Below are 16,537 nucleotides of genomic sequence, written 5' to 3' on the forward strand. Positions count from 1 at the left end.
TGATGAGAGAGTACCAGAGGTGAGGATCATGCGGCCGGGATGGCCAGTTATACCTAATGGCTATGAACGTCGAGACACAATTAAGAGTTGCTACTCTCAACGTTAGGGGCCTTGCTGCTAGACTACGGCAGTATCAGTTAAGTCGATTGATGCTTGAGCATGATCTCGATGTTGTTACGATTCAGGAAACGAAAGTAGAAAGTAGAGATCAGACCGACCGCATGGTTTCTCCATTTAGGGCGCGGTACAATGTATGTGTTTCTCATGCTGTTGGAATGTCTGCTGGCTGTGCACTACTACTTAGAAATTCTCTTGGTATAGTAGAAGAGACTGTAATTGTGTCTAGTACTGGGAGGTATATAGTATGTGATTTACATATAATAAGAAAAACTGGCATGTTGTCTGTGTGTACGCGCCCAACAAAGAGGGTGAACGTAGAGTTTTTTTTCGAGAGTCTGAAGTCTTTTGTTAGATGCGGCAGGACTGTCATTACGCTTGGAGATTTTAATTGTGTTTGTAACCCTCAAGACAGAGTAAAAAAGGCAACTGTAAAAGATCAAAGTGCAATGCTACTCAGCACAATTGTACAAGATTGGAATCTTGAAGATTTAGGTGTCGTACTATCTGAAGGGGAGCACTATACACACTTTCAGCACGAAAGCCATGCAAGGCTTGACAGAGCCTATGTGTCAATAGACTTAATCCGAATATGTTCGAATTATGAAGTAAAAAGTGAATCCTTCAGTGACCATAGCTTAGTGATGTTCACTGTAGGGCATAAACAAAAGAGGACGAGCTTTAACTGGGACGTATGGAAATTAAATGATAAAATTTTAAAAGACGAAGTGTTTGTAGAAGGTGTACAGGACAGCATTAATAAAACGTTAGCTGAGCCCCAAGTAAATGCAATCGAAGCCTGGGAGCGATTTAAGGAAATAATAAAGATGAGGGCCATTGAAAGATCGAGTGTGCTGTATAGAAGTGAAAAGGAAAAAGAAAAGAATTGCAATGTCAGACTTTGCACTGAGTCTAGAAAGTAAAATACCTAGAAAGTACACAAAAGAAATAAGGCAGTTAAAGAATCAATTGGAGGCGATAGACATTGAAAAATACAGTGGGGCGATGATAAGAGCGCGTGCGGAAAAACTATTTCTTGGCGAAACGCCTACAAAACGTGCTCTAGGAGACGAAAAGAGGTACGCCAAGCGCAATAAAATTAAAGCGATAACAACTAGTAGGAGAATTGCACGAGAAGGTGAAGCTATTGAGCAAGCATTCGTTGAATACTTTCATGGCTTGCTTGGTCAAGAAGTGAAAGCTGATAAAGGGTTTGAGACCGAGTTTCTGCGTTTGACACCAAAGCTTTCCGATAGCGAAAGAGAACAATTGGAAATGCCGATAAATATTTCCGAGATAGAAAAGGCTATCGACGAGTTGTCTGTTGGCAAAGCACCTGGACCCGATGGATTGGGAGCAGCAATGTATAAGACATTTAGAAGCGTAATATCTGTAGCCTTACATCGTGTATACACAGAGGCTTTAAGGTTAAAGGAGCTTCCGTCTTCATTTCGAAAGACGCACGTAATACTAATACCGAAGACCGAAGACACTATAAAGTTATTGTCCGTGAAGTCTTATCGACCGATCAGCTTAGCCAATGTAGATTATAAAGTGTTCATGAAGGTTCTCGCCAGTAGGTTGCACATGGTGATAAAATCATTAGTTGGACCACATCAAACTTGTGGAATAAAAGGACGCACAATAAACACCAATGTTCATGCAGCAAGGAGTGTGTTGGAGTTGTGATGTGTTCGAGAGCAGAGTGGCAATGATGCAATTAGATATGGAAAAAGCCTTCGATCGTGTAAACCATGACATTTTATTTTTGATACTAGAATATGTTAATGTAGGGTCTGTAATATTGGAGGGGGTAAAAATGGCTTATAGAAAGTGCTTTACGCGTATTGTGGTTAATGGCCATGTTACTGAAAGCTTTCAAGTGAGAAATGGCGTGCGGCAGGGTGATCCCATCTCAGCTTTATTATTCGCAATATACATGGAACCTTTCTGTATGAAGATTATTAGGAACGATAGAATAAGGGGATATCAGCTAATGGAAAGTGAAGTCAAAATGTTAACATATGCAGATGACATTGCTGTGTTTTGTCGGGATAAAGAAAGTGTCAGAGAAGTGATACGTGATGTGGTCTCGTTTTGCAAGTTCACAGGTAGTGCAGTAAAGTGGGATAAATGCCTAGGCTTGTGGCACGGATCTTGGGAAAACACCCCGCAAAACTATGCAAATATGAGATGGTCAATTGTACCAACTAAGTACCTTGGTGTCCCCCTGCGGCATTACAGAGACAGAAATGATTATTGGAAGGAGATATGTGAACGTACACGTGAAAAGACTCAAAGCTGGCATGGTAGAGAACTTTCTATGTTTTCTAGAGCGACTGCATGTAATTGGTTCATTATTTGTAAAGTATGGTATGTCCTGCAGTTCCTCTTCATGACAAGAGCAAATGTGCAAAAATTGCTTAGATTTTTAGCAGTTTTTGTTTGGGGGTCGGTATGGGAGCGTACTAGCCGGACAAACTTATTTCATTCTTCGAAAAATGGTGGTCTAGGATTGGCTCATCTGTTTCTGAAGCAAATAGTGTCAAGATTTATTTTTTTTACATGACCAGTATAACCCTTTTCTGCGAACGTTTATGCAAATTGTACTGTGTAATAGGATTCCTGATTATGTGGTATCAAATGTGTCTGTAAAATGTAACCTGCGTGGATATTTAAGAGAAGTAGTGATGGCATACGGAATATTGAAGGTGCGGTTTTCAACAGACTACTTATCTGATGTAACGAGAAAGCGTCTCTACAGAGATTTACGTGACGTTATGTTACCTCAGCCAATCTACAGAGCGATATATCATGTTGGCCATGAGCGTGACGTATTTAAGAGGGTAAAAAAGATGACCGTACGTGCAAGCGCAACGACATTCTTCTTCCAGCTACACAGCGAAACATTGCCGGTAAAGCCGTGGCTACAAGAGAAGGGTTTCTTCGTCCCGGTGGTGGATAGATTGCCTTATCTGCAGAAAACCCGAGATTATCAACCACATCTTCCTTGACTGTTGGGATGCTGTGTTTCTGTGGGACATTTTGCAGCGCACCTTGAAGAAGGACTTGCCAATCACGCCATACGGTATTAGATTTTTGGCTACGAAAAATCAAGATGGTGTGCCTTATGACATGTTTATGTTGCGTGTGCTTCACAGCGTGTGGCGAACAAGAATGGCTGTGCGCCATGTAGATAAAGATGCCCGATCTGCGCATGAATATTTCACAGAGAGCATTGCATACATGAGAGATGTGTACAATTCTAGGGACGAACAACCCGAATGGGTGTCGTTATTAGATGAGTTGGCTGCAATGAAGCGATTTTAAATAAAACCAGTCGCAGCCAGGCTGGTGATTTTAGACTGGTTACGAAGTGCTTGTAAATTTCTGTTATGTGCAAAGGTGGCAATAAAGAAAAAAAAAAGCGTCGGTGGTTCAGTGGTAGAATACTCGCCTGCCACGCGGGTGGCCCGGGTTCGATTCCCGGCCGACGCACTTCATTTTTTTTTACGAAATGTGTGGAGCATTGCGCAACAACAATGCCATAAGAGCTGGTCGGAGCACATGGCGTCGGTGGTTCAGTGGTAGAATACTCGCCTGCCACGCGGGTGGCCCGGGTTCGGTTCCCGGCCGACGCACTTAATATTTTTTACGAAATGTGTGGCGCATTGCGCAACAACAATACCATAAGAGCTGGTCGGAGCACATGGCGTCGGTGGTTCAGTCATTCCACTTCCGGCTGCCGAAGGGTGCGGACGTGTGTATCATGTGGTCCCAAGGGGCGGTATCAGCGACTGTGAACAGTCGCGGTAACAGGAACGATGAGCAAGAAAGCGACGGCTACGAAGTCATTTGCTTACGCTGCCATCAGGTCGTAGTGTTTCAAATACTTTATTTTTGCATGCGGATGTGAAAGCCAGGCCCTACCGAGTAGAACATTTCCGGGATACGCTGGCACGTCTGGCGCTGCTCCCCAAGGTGATAGCCTTGGGGGCGTACCAGATGAGTCATGTCTGGGCAGTGACATTTAAGAGTACGGAAGGGATGAGGAAAGCATTGGCCTGCGGTGAAATGAAAGTGAAAAGCCAGCGATGTATTGTCATCAACCCAGGGAATCAAGATGTACGTCTGAAGCTTCACTGGCTCTTGTTCAATGTGCCAGATGAAGACGTGCGCGTAGCGCTGGCCCCGTATGGGAAGGTGACAGACATCTCGACGGAGAAGTGGAGGGTTCAAGGAATTCAGGACAAAGGGTCGACGACACGCTTGGTGCGTCTGAAACTCCACAGTGGCACCAAGGTCGAAGACCTTCCGCACCAGCTACGCGTCGCCGGAGAGATGGCTCTTCTGGTCGCTCCGGGAAGATCACCACTGTGTCTGCGCTGTCACAGCAAGGGCCACATTCGGCGAGAGTGTCGCGTTCCACGTTGCAGTCATTGCCGTCGCTTCGGCCATGAAGAAAGTGAGTGCGTGAAGACCTACGCAAGTGTCACTGGGCCGACTGGAGAAGACACCACAGAACTCGTCATGGACGAGGCTGATGCCGAGGAAGCCGCGAGCGGAGTGCTGCCGAAGGACGAGGGGCGTGAAGCGGCAAAGCTAACTCCGCTCTCGAAGAACAAAGAAAGTCAGAAGGAGGAGGGATGCCTAAGAGAAACAATGTCTGCAGGCGCCGACACAGGCCGTCTCGAAAGGCAAGACCATGTCGCCACGCAGTCACCGTCTGGTCGAGAGCAGGAAGTTATGGACGTGAACGGGGGAGCAAGCGGCGCCACGGTCTCCAAGCGGGGTCATGACGCATTGCTGGACACGGGTGAGGTCCCGAACGCGGCCGACTTGGAGGAACCACCGTCCAAGGCGGTGACCTTTCGTCGGGCCAAGTTCAAGCCAAGGCCGAACATACCACCGGATCGAACGGCGGCGGAGCCGCAGCCTAAGTAACCGCGAGCCATTGTGCTTCGCGGTACGCCACGTGGTCTAAGTGGGGGCCAAACTGCCCTCGAAATGCTAATGGAGAATACCCGCGAAATGCTAATGAACTGCACCTTCCGAATGCTGCCAAGACGGCTGCGCAAAGCTCTTGCAAGGTATCAGCGTGGCGTTGACAGCACACGTAGTACGAGGTAGGTGCCGTGCGGTCCGTTCGTTCTCACAAAAACATAACCATGGCGAATGACACTGCACTTCGTTTTGCGACGTTAAATGTTCGAGGGCTGTGTTCCAGAAAGCGGCAGTATCAGCTTAGCCAGCTTTTCTTGGAAAAGAATATTGATATAGCGGCAGTGCAGGAAACAAAGATAGAACTCGAAGAGCAAACGGACCGCATGGTGCAACAGTTCCGCAATAGATACAATGTTTGTGTAGCGCATGCTATTGGAACGTCAGCTGGCAGCGCAATTTTCGTTAGGAATGATTTGGGCATAATAGAAGAGAGGGTTGTTTCATGCCAAAGCGGAAGGCTGCTGCTTGTTGATTTTTCATTGTCTGGCTTAGAGTGGCGTGTGTTATCGGTTTACGCGCCGAATACCGAGAATGAACGCTCGGCCTTCTTTGAAAGTGTACGCCAGTATTTGGAATGTTCAAGGAAAATAGTAATGATTGGGGATTTCAATTGTGTGTGTTTTGCAGCAGACCGAGTGAAAAACCGCCCGGTACGAGATAAAAGCCCTCTTCTTTTAAGTACCCTTGTGCAAGAAGCTAATCTCGAAGACGTTGGTCACCTTCTATCGAGTGATGACGTGGCTGCCTTCACGCACTTTCAGGAGCAGAGTCATGCTAGGCTTGACAGAGCATATGTATCATTAGACCTTGTACAAAAGTGTGGCGATTATGGTGTCAAACATGTGTCGTTCAGCGATCATAGTCTCGTAATGTTCAGTATAGGTAAAAGGCAACCCAAGTCGAAATTCAACTGGCAGACGTGGAAATTTAACAATGAGATACTAAAGAATGAATCATTCTGTGAATATGTGAAAGAAAAGCTGGATAAATTGACCGGCACTAACGAAGGCAACGTGCTGGAAATGTGGGAAATTTTCAAACAGGAAGTTAAGATAACAGCAATAGAGGAAGCCACTTTAGTTACGTATAACAAAAGGAAAAAAGAAAAAGAAATACAACGCGAGCTGAATTTTTGTGCTCAGTCGAAATGGAAAGCCCAGGAAGTAAAACCAAAGGAATAAAAGAACTGAAGAGTCAGCTGGAGCTTATCGATGAAGATAAGTTCAAAGGCGCAGTCATAAGAGCCCGAGCCGAAAGGGTGTGGCTGGACGAAACGCCGACTAAACGTGCTCTATCAGACGAAAAGGCGTATGCGAGGCGGAATGAAACCAGGATGATTAGGTACGCGAACGAAATTACGAAAGAACCTCAACTAATAGAGCAGGCATTCCTTGAGCATTATGGAGAAATATTCGGTACGGTAGAGCACGTTACGGAAGAGTTTAAAACAGAATTTGTACTAAACATGCCCCGATTAGAAGATAGTGTGCGAGAGCGCTTGGAGTGGCCTTTAACCATTGGCGAAATAGAAGCAGCAATTGAAGGTTTAGCTCGAGGCAAGTCGCCGGGCCCTGACGGACTCGGGGCAGGTTTTTATAAAGTCTTCAAAAGCGACATTAGCCAGGCGCTGTTGAAAGTGTTTAATGAGGCCTACACGCAGAAGAAAGTTCCTCCGTCTTTTCGGACATCCCACGTGGTTCTTATACCGAAAACAGAGGATCCAGACAAATTGTTCAATGTCGACGCTTACCGTCCGATATCACTGATGAACGTCGATTACAAGACATTCACCAGGGTGCTTGGAAAGAGACTGCAGGGGGTGGTAACAAGTATTGTAGGACCGCATCAAACATGCGGCATCAAAGGGAGGTCAATATACACAAACATCCATACTGCCAGAAGCATATTAGAGTGCTGTGAAGAATTGGGCGAATGTGGAGCCATGTTGCAGCTGGACTTGCAAAAGGCTTTCGACCGGGTTGCTCACGAGATTCTTTTTTGCATACTTGAACACGTAAATGTAGGGCACCTAATCATAGATGCTGTAAAGATGTGTTACGAGGAATGCACTGCTCACCTCATAATAAACAAGGAGGTCACGAGAGCGTTTAACGTGCGGTCATCTGTGAGACAGGGATGTTGTTCATCCCCCCTTTTATTCGCCATATACTTGGAACCGTTTTGTAGAAAGATAAACAGCAATAGCAGGGTAACTGGTTTTACACTGCAGCCGCAGAAGTGAAAATACTTGCATACGCCGACGACATCGCGCTGTTTTGTCGCGATAAAGAAAGTGTGAAAACCGCGGTCCACGAGGCGCTTTTATATTGTAAGATGACAGGAAGTGCTATCAACTTTGATAAATCTTCGGGTTTCTGGATCGGAAGATGGAAGGACCCCCCAGTAGGTTTGTAAATGTACGGTGGACCGTCACGCCAGCAAAATACCTAGGGGTTCCACTTGAACACTATCGAAACGCCGCGGATTACTGGAATGCAGAAACTGAAAGGGTCCGCGAGAACACACTGAAGTGGGGAGGTCGTAATCTTTCCATGTTTGGCCGAGCGATGGTCTGCAATTTGTTTGTCGTTGCAAAAATATTTTACGTGCTTCATGCTTTGTGTATGTCAAGAGCTAACATACAGAAATTACACAGAGTGCTCGCTGTTTTTGTGTGGGGATCAAGTTGGGAGCGAACAAGCCGCACTAACTTGTTTCGGTCTGTCAAAAATGGTGGGCCAGGTTTAGCACATTTGTTTATACGGCAGATTGTGCCAAGATTTCTTTACTTACGGGACCAAAAGAACCCATTTCTGTTGACAGTGCTTCAAGTAAGGCTCTGCGATGAACTACCAGAATTCATTGTGTCGTCGCGACGGTGTGTTTATGGCAGAGTGCGAGGGTTCCTAAAAGAAAGTGTCTGGGCTGTTCAATTCTTGAAGGTGCGGTTTTCTATGGAATACCTGAGTAATGTTCCGCGGAAGCGTCTGTACAAGGACTTACGAGACGTTATGCTACCCATGCCGTTGTATCGATCAATGTATTCCATAGGACCAGAGAGGAACGTGCTTAAAAGAGTGAAGCGAATGCCTATGCGTGCATCGGTTAAGTCCTTCTTTTTCCAGCTGCACACGAACACATTACCTGTGAAGACTTGGCTTGAGGAAAGAGGTATTTCCATACCATGGTCTGTGAACTGTTCATTATGCAATAAGCCTGAGACAGTGGAACATGCATTCATAGAATGCTGGGACGCAGTTTTTCATTGGGATATTTTACAAAGGACTCTAAAGAAGGACCTGCCGATCACGCCGTTCGGTATTCGTTTTCTGCCAACATTAAATGAGGACACTGTACCGTATGACATGTTCATGCTGCTTTCTTTGCACTGTTGTGGAAAAGCAGAATGGATGTGAGGCACATGGAACTGAATCCCAGACCAGTAAGGCAGCACTTCATTGAAAGCATGTGTTATATGAAAGAATTGTATAGCTTGCAACAAGATGAACCACCCTGGATGAATGTATTGAATGAACTTGTAAACTTGAAGCGCTTTTAACTCTGTGTCAGCCAGCATGAGGCAGGCACTTTTATCGCCATTTATATGCCCTACTAATATATATTCCTTGTGTTTGTAATTTTTGCCAAGCCGGTAATAAAGACAAAAAAAGCGTCGGTGGTTCAGTGGTAGAATACTCGCCTGCCACGCGGGTGGCCCGGGTTGGATTCCCGGCCGACGCACTTCATTTTTTTACGAAATCTGTGGAGCATTGGGCAACAACAATGCCATAAGAGCAGGTAGAAGCATATGGCGTCGGTGGTTCAGTGACTTCCGGCCACTGCTGTGTACGGACGTGTGCATCATGCGCTCCATAGGGGCGGATACAGCGGCCCAGATGGGTCGCGGAAACAGGATTGTCGCTGAAGATGAACAGGATTACGAAGTCGTTTTGCCGCAGTTGCCTACAGGTGCGTGTGTTATGAATACTGTTTTTCTACACGGATATATTAAGGCAAGGCCGTATCGTGTTGAAGACGTCCGTGACACTTCGGTTAGTCTGGGTATGTTGCCTGAGGTACTCGCCTTAGGCGCTTTCCAGATGAACCACGTCTGGGCCGTGACTTTCAGTACAGCGCAAGCCACGAAAAAGATGCTAGCACTTGGTGACGTAAAGATAAAGGAAAGGCGCTTCCTCGTTATCGACCCGAACAAGCAGGATGTCCGGCTAAAGCTTTACTGGCTCCTGCATAATGTACCGGATGAAGATGTGCGCACCGCACTCTTAAATTATGGAAGAGTGACAGAAGTATCAAAGGAACGTTGGCGCGTCCAAGGTATCGCCGATAAAGGAACCTCGACCAGGACTGTCACCCTGCAATTAAAAGCGGGCTTGACAGTCGAAGACCTACCACACCAGCTCCGAGTGGGCGGTATAACAACGCTTTTGGTTGTGCCAGGACGGGCACCGCTTTGCTTACGATGTCGACGAATGGGACATATACGCCGGGACTGTCGCATACCCCGATGTGGTCGGTGCAGACTCTATGATCACGAAGACAGCGAGTGTGCCCAAACATACGCCAGTGTGGCCGGGCCTGTGGCTGGCGACCATCTCACGGAGCACATAATGGACCAAGCTGATGCAGAAGGAGCAGTGGAAAGCAGAAATCGGGGTCCCGTATTCACGCCCCTTTCTAAGGGCCCGAAGGACGAAGGAAGCGAAGCGGCTCAGGCTGAACAAACGGGTCAACAGACCAACAGCGTGAGCTCTATACCGCGGGACGAAAGCGACAACGAAAATAAGCAAGGTATTGGGTCGTCGACTGGACAACCTGAAGATATGGACGTCACAAGAGCGGGGACAAGCGCAAAGCGAACGCTTGAAGATGTCAGCAACGAGGACGCAGAACTGGAGAGGACAACAGGAGGTGAGCCGGCAGCGAAAGCGGCAACGCTCAGGCGACCCAGCTTGAGGTTCAAGCCGATCATCGCTGCGGGCACACGTCCGCCGCCGAAGCCACCCTCGTAGCCACGGGGGAAGACAGTCAACGAGGGACCTAAATCCATAGGCGCTCTCAAGGACATAGCGAATATGGCTTCATCATTATGTGACGCGTGTGGAAAGTGCACGCCTTGTACGTGTCTATCCACAACTTCAACGGTGGAAGCCAGGGATGTGTCAATCGGCGAGGTAAGAACCATGCGGTCCGTATCTTGCCCGAGGCCTTCACAGCCCATAACTACGTTGCGTATCGCAACTTTAAATGTGCGCGGACTTCGATCTAAACGAAAGCAATATCAGGTTAGTCGTCTTTTCCTAGAGGACGACCTCGATATCATAGCGGTACAGGAAACGAAGGTCGAAAGTCAAGAACAAACGGACCGCATGGTCGAACCTTTTCGGTCCCGCTATAGTGTTTGCCTATGTCATTCTGTTGGCACCCCTGGAGGGTGTGCTCTCTTTCTGCGGAACTCTTTAGGATTTGTTGAAGAGTATGTTCATGCTAGCGATGACGGCCGTCTCGTTTTGTGCGATTTTGACGGTTTTGGTAAAAAATGGCGCATCATTTGCGTATATGCACCGAATAGTATAACTGAGCGGTTATCCTTTTTTGCAAATGTCGAACGGTATTTAAAATCTGATAGAAACGTGATAATTCTGGGGGATTTTAATTGCGTGTGCTTCAGAGAAGATAGAAGCAAAAGACTATCCGTTCATGATCAAAGTGCTTTGTTGCTGTCAGCGCTTATGCAAGAGGGGAGTTTTGAAGATGTAGGAAACGTATTGCAAAATGGAAGTGGCGCTAGGTTTACGCATTTCCAGCGCGATTGCCATTCCCGTTTAGATAGAGCATACGTATCAGATGTACTCGTGCCGCTATGCAACAGTTACGAGCCCAAACCAGTAGCTTTCAGTGATCACAGTGCCATAATGTTTTCTCTGGGAGTGAAGAAGAAAAGATCAACCTTTTCTTGGAAACTGTGGAAACTTAACAATAAATTACTTAGTGATGAAGTCTTTGTGGATAAGGTAAAAATACTTATTGAAAAAGTGCGCTCGTCTGAGTCGGGGCGAATGGTCGCTGCATGGGAACAGTTCAAGGAAGCAGTTAAAATTGCTGCAATTGAAAGGTCTCCCATGTTACGCTACAATGAAAAAAGAAAGCAAAAGAACTACAAGGTCAGCTAGAATTCTTGTTGTCAGTCGAAAGCACGCGACCAGGCACTTTAACTAAAGAGATAAGAGTGGTCAAGAACCAGCTCGAGATAATGGACACTGAAAAATACACAGGAGCAGTCATACGCGCTTTGGCAGGGGGAAACACCGACGAAACGCTCGCTGAGCGAAGAAAAGCGCTACGCCTCGCGTAAAGAAATAAAACAGATTAAATACGGAGGAGTGACTACCACGGACAAACAGATGATAGAAAGCGCGTTTTTGGATTATTATAAAGGACTTCTTGGGTGCAGCGGTAACAGAGAAGCAGCCTTAGACAGCGAGTTTTTGTCAATCGTGCCGACACTAGATAAGGAAACCACCGCACGCCTCGAAGAGCCAATATCAGTTGGGGAAATTGAAAGGGCCATTAATGAATTAAGTGAAGGGAAAACGCCCGGCCCGGATGGACAAGGCACAGCTTTTTACAAAGCATTCAAAGATGAGCTGTCGAAGCTCCTGTTACGCCTCTTAACGGAGGCTTACGAGGCAAAGGAAATGCCGCCGTCCTTTCGAAGGTCACACATTGTACTCATACCCAAAAGTGAAGATCCAGTGAAGCTCTTGTCAGTGGGTGCTTATCGTCCCATAAGCCTCACTAACACTGATTATAAGGTTTTTATGAAGGTACTCGCCAAGAGACTGCATAGCGTAATACGGTTAATCGTAGGACCGCACCAAACATGCGGAATTAAGGGCCGAACAATAGGAACCAATATCCACACTGCGAGGAGCATCCTTGTGTGTTGCGATGCATGGTACAGCCAAGTAGCAATGTTGCAACTAGACCTGGAAAAGGCTTTTGACCGTGTTATGCATGATGTACTTTTTTCAATATTGAAACATGTAAATGTAGGAGATGTTATTTTAGAAGGGGTGAAGATGTCGTATAGAAATTGTTTTGCTAGCATCGTAATTAACAAGGAAGTCACTGCAAACTTTCAAATTGCAAGTGGTGCCCGTCAGGGTTGCCCAATTTCCCCCTTGTTATTTGTTATCTACTTGGAGCCCTTTTGTTTGATCAATAGCGACAAGATACATGGTTTTAGGTTAATGACGGCTCAGGTCAAAGTATTGTCCTACGCAGATGATATCGCTGTTTTTTGTAAAGACAGAGGAAGCATTAGTGAAGCAGTCAGTGTAGCAGACAAGTACTGCAAGTGGTCAGGCAGTGCCTTAAACTGGGATAAGAGTGCAGGTTTTTGGCATGGTACCTGGGACGAAAAGCCTGAAGTTTTCGAAAAGGTTAAGTGGAGCTCCGTGCCGACGAAGTACCTCGGTGTGCCACTGCAGAAATATAATGATCCCAGTGAATACTGGAACGACGAGACAGAAAAATTAAGGGAGAAAGCGAACAAGTGGGGAGAGAAAAACCTATCAATATTCGCGAGGTCAACAGGTTGCAACTTATTCTTAGCAGCCAAAATTTGGTATGTACTTCAGGTGCTGTGCATGAACCGCTCAAATGTACAGAAGATACACAGAATTTTTGCCACTTTTGTTTGGGCCTCCAAGTGGGAACGCACGAGCCGTACAAATCTTTTCCGATCAGTGAAAACGGGTGGGTTGGGATTCCACCTATTTCTAAGCAGATTGTTTCCAGGTTTATGTTTCTGCGAGATCGGAGCCATCCTTTCTTACGTACTATGCTACAACTTAGATTATGCTGTTATCTACCCGAATTTGTTGTATCCACTTGTTGTGCTGGGCGTAGCGGCATTCATGGTTATCTCAACGAAGCTGTTTCGGCATTTAACATACTAAAAGTACGTTTTTCTTTACATTACCTTGGTGTGGCGACAAAAATACAATTATATAAAGACCTTATCGATGTAATGCTGCCTGTGCCGATGTATCGTGCGATGTATGAAAAAGGCCAAGGAAAAGACGTTCTCAAAAGGGTTAAAAGAATGGTGGCACGGCCATCAGCAAAGACCTTTTTTTTCAGCTACACACTGGTACACTTCCCGTAAAACCATGGCTGCAGGAAAGGGGCTTTTTTGTTCCGTGGTCTGTTAATTGTCTCCTATGCCGCAAACCAGAGAGTGTCGATCACATTTTTTGGACTGTTTGGATGCTACGTTTCATTGCGACATCCTTACAACGAACTTTAAAAAAAGACTTACCTTTGACCTGGAATCCGTTTCCTACCGGTTCACAGTGACAGTGGCATACCGTATGACATGTTTATGCTGTTACCTATGCACGCTATTTGGAAATCATGCATAGCATTTCGGCATGTTGACGCGAATGCCCGTTCTGTCAGAGAATACTTCATTGAAAGTATAGCTTACATAAGAGATGCATACAATGCACGAGAAAACAGCCGGAATGGCTCCCTGTACTGAATGTAGCACTAAAGCACTTTTAAACAATTTAAGCCAAACAAAGTGTGATTGGCGGTTTTAATGACTTTTTAAATACTTCTTGTGAAACTACACCTGTTTTTTTGTGTGTGTACACGATGTACCTCGTTCTGAATAAAGAAAAAAAAAAGAAAGCGTCGGTGGTTCAGTGGTAGAATACTCGCCTGCCACGCGGGTGGCCCGGGTTCGATTTCCGGCCGACGCACTTCATTTTTTTACGAAATGTGTGGAGCATTGCGCAACAACAATTCCATGAGAGCAGGTCGAAGCACATCGCGTCGGTGGTTCAGTGGTAGAATACTCGCCTGCCACGCGGGTGGCCCAGGTTCGAATCCCGGCCGACGCACTTCATTTTTTACAAAATGTGTGGAGCATTGCGCAACAACAATGCCATGAGAGCAGGTCGAAGCACATCGCGTCGGTGGTTCAGTGGTAGAATACTCGCCTGCCACGCGGGTGGCCCGGGTTTGATTTCCGGCCGACGCACTTCATTTTTTTACGAAATGTGTGGAGCATTGCGCAACAACAACTCCATGAGAGCAGGTCGAAGCACATCGCGTCGGTGGTTCAGTGGTAGAATACTCGCCTGCCACGCTGGTGGCCCGGGTTCGATTCCCGGCCGACGCACTTCATTTTTTACGAAATGTGTGGAGCATTGCGCAACAACAATGCCATGAGAGCAGGTCGAAGCACATCGCGTCGGTGGTTCAGTGGTAGAATACTCGCCTGCCACGCGGGTGGCCCGGGTTCGATTCCCGGCCGACGCACTTCATTTTTTTACGAAATGTGTGGAGCATTGCGCAACAACAATGCCATGAGAGCAGGTCGAAGCACATCGCGTCGGTGGTTCAGTGGTAGAATACTCGCCTGCCACGCGGGTGGCCCGGGTTCGATTCCCGGCCGACGCACTCCATTTTTTTACGAAATGTGTGGAGCATTGCGCAACAACAATGCCATGAGAGCAGGTCGAAGCACATCGCGTCGGTGGTTCAGTGGTAGAATACTCGCCTGCCACGCGGGTGGCCCGGGTTCGATTCCCGGCCGACGCACTTCATTTTTTTACGAAATGTGTGGAGCATTGCGCAACAACAATGCCATAAGAGCTGGTCGGAGCACATGGCGTCGGTATGGTTCAGTGGTAGAATACTCGCCTGCCACGCGGGTGGCCGGGGTTCGATCTCCGGCCGACGCACTTCATTTTTTTACGAAATGTGTCGAGCATCATTGCGCAACAACAATGCCATGAGAGCAGGTCGAAGCACATCGCGTCGGTGGTTCAGTGGATTCCACTTCCGGCCGCCACGGGTGACGGACGTGTTTTCATGGGCTCGAACGAGCCAGTGCTTGCGGCACAGTTTAGCCGCGAAAACAGGGACGCTATGGAAGATAACCAGGATTATCAACTACGGCTGCCACATCTGCCGAAAGGTCGTATTGTTTTGAACACAGTATTTTTGCACGGTGACCTACAAGCGAGACCGTACCGAGTCGAAGACTACAGGGATGCCCTTGCTCAATTGGAATCGCTACCTGAGGTGGAAGCCTTAGGTGCATTTCAAATGAATCATGTGTGGGCCGTGACGTTCAAAAGTCGTGAAGGTATGCGAAAGTTGTTAGCTGCCGGACATATTAATGTGAAAAACAGAAGTGGCTCGGTGGTAGACCCAAACAACCAGGAGGTTCGAGTGAAGTTACACTGGGTGCTCCACAATGTAACTAATGACGATATACGTGTGGCCTTCGAGCCGTATGGCGAAGTCACAGAGGTGAATAGGGAACGCTGGCGCGTGTCCGGTGTGTCAGAGAAAGGTTCGACAACGCGTGTGCTAAGCCTGAAGCTAAAGACAGGGGTCACAATTGAAGACGTTCCCCACCAAGTACGTGTCGCTGGAGAACTTGCTCTCGTCGTAATTACCTGGAAAGGCCCCCCTTTGTTTGCGCTGCCAAGGAAAAGGTCACATCCGCCGTGACTGCCGAATCCCTCGATGTCAGCGGTGCCGACGGTTTGGCCACGACGAAGCCCAGTGTGTGCCTACGTATGCGAACATAACGGGACCCGCGAAAAGCAAAGATGCTTCTGAAAATTTCATGGACGAAGCTGAAGCCGAAGAAGCAGCAGCGATGGCGCCGGAGAAACCCAAAAAGCCGGAAACGCCCCCCAGTACGACGGTGAAACAGGTGTTGATAGCGAGCGACCAAAGGAAGTCGAAAGAAACGTCAGCAGAACCAAAAAGTGAGGCACCCCAATATAACACGACCGAAAAGCGTGTGGTAGAAGCGGCTGCGCCGTGCGACCCTTCGAAAGATGAGAGTGTAGCCATGGAAGGCATCGCATCGATGTCCGCCAAACGAGGGCATAACGAAACCTTCGAAGACTCGGACCTTCCTAAGGATGCAAGCGGCGGCCCTCCGCCACCTAAATCGGCTCTGATGCGACGAATGTCGTTCAAGCCGAAACCGAACATTCCTCCTGACGGACGACCAGAGGCGAAACCGCCGAGCTAAAGGCGGGGCCTCGCTTCCCTTGTGCAAGCCAGCGACATGCCTCCTCTAAAACAAAGACGTTTAGACCCTGCTGCGGAGTCCAGCCACCGGACATCTGTTGAGAGGGAAGACACGGGGCAGCTGGATGATGCCGACTGTGAATTGCCTCAGCACGGTGAACCCTCTTATACATCTCTGCGCTCCGAGGTAAACGCTGTGCGATCTAAGTGCTCCTCACACATTAAGAACGGAAAGCTTGCCGTGTCCTTACGAATCGCCACTTTGAATGTACGCGGACTAGCAGCCAAGAAGCGTCAAAGTCAAATTAATCGTCTCTTTCTCGAAAAT

The 16,537-nt window shown here is 47.3% G+C and overlaps 10 non-coding genes across 10 annotated transcripts; all 10 read left to right on the top strand.

Annotated features, from left to right (window-relative positions):
- The first annotated feature begins 3,544 nt into the window (after positions 1–3,544).
- On the top strand, positions 3,545–3,615 carry Trnag-gcc (transfer RNA glycine (anticodon GCC)). The gene has a single exon. It is a non-coding gene; the product is annotated as a tRNA-Gly (tRNA).
- Positions 3,616–3,687: 72 nt separating this feature from the next.
- On the top strand, positions 3,688–3,758 carry Trnag-gcc (transfer RNA glycine (anticodon GCC)). The gene has a single exon. It is a non-coding gene; the product is annotated as a tRNA-Gly (tRNA).
- Positions 3,759–8,791: 5,033 nt separating this feature from the next.
- On the top strand, positions 8,792–8,862 carry Trnag-gcc (transfer RNA glycine (anticodon GCC)). The gene has a single exon. It is a non-coding gene; the product is annotated as a tRNA-Gly (tRNA).
- A 4,977-nt stretch (positions 8,863–13,839) lies between these two features.
- On the top strand, positions 13,840–13,910 carry Trnag-gcc (transfer RNA glycine (anticodon GCC)). The gene has a single exon. It is a non-coding gene; the product is annotated as a tRNA-Gly (tRNA).
- Positions 13,911–13,980: 70 nt separating this feature from the next.
- Trnag-gcc (transfer RNA glycine (anticodon GCC)) lies at positions 13,981–14,051 on the top strand. The gene has a single exon. It is a non-coding gene; the product is annotated as a tRNA-Gly (tRNA).
- Positions 14,052–14,120: 69 nt separating this feature from the next.
- On the top strand, positions 14,121–14,191 carry Trnag-gcc (transfer RNA glycine (anticodon GCC)). The gene has a single exon. It is a non-coding gene; the product is annotated as a tRNA-Gly (tRNA).
- A 70-nt stretch (positions 14,192–14,261) lies between these two features.
- On the top strand, positions 14,262–14,332 carry Trnag-gcc (transfer RNA glycine (anticodon GCC)). The gene has a single exon. It is a non-coding gene; the product is annotated as a tRNA-Gly (tRNA).
- A 69-nt stretch (positions 14,333–14,401) lies between these two features.
- Trnag-gcc (transfer RNA glycine (anticodon GCC)) lies at positions 14,402–14,472 on the top strand. The gene has a single exon. It is a non-coding gene; the product is annotated as a tRNA-Gly (tRNA).
- Positions 14,473–14,542: 70 nt separating this feature from the next.
- On the top strand, positions 14,543–14,613 carry Trnag-gcc (transfer RNA glycine (anticodon GCC)). The gene has a single exon. It is a non-coding gene; the product is annotated as a tRNA-Gly (tRNA).
- A 70-nt stretch (positions 14,614–14,683) lies between these two features.
- Positions 14,684–14,754, top strand: Trnag-gcc (transfer RNA glycine (anticodon GCC)). The gene has a single exon. It is a non-coding gene; the product is annotated as a tRNA-Gly (tRNA).
- Positions 14,755–16,537: the final 1,783 nt, after the last annotated feature.

The sequence above is a fragment of the Rhipicephalus sanguineus genome, unplaced genomic scaffold (genome assembly GCF_013339695.2).
Source record: "Rhipicephalus sanguineus isolate Rsan-2018 unplaced genomic scaffold, BIME_Rsan_1.4 Seq118, whole genome shotgun sequence".
NCBI lineage: Eukaryota > Metazoa > Arthropoda > Arachnida > Ixodida > Ixodidae > Rhipicephalus > Rhipicephalus sanguineus.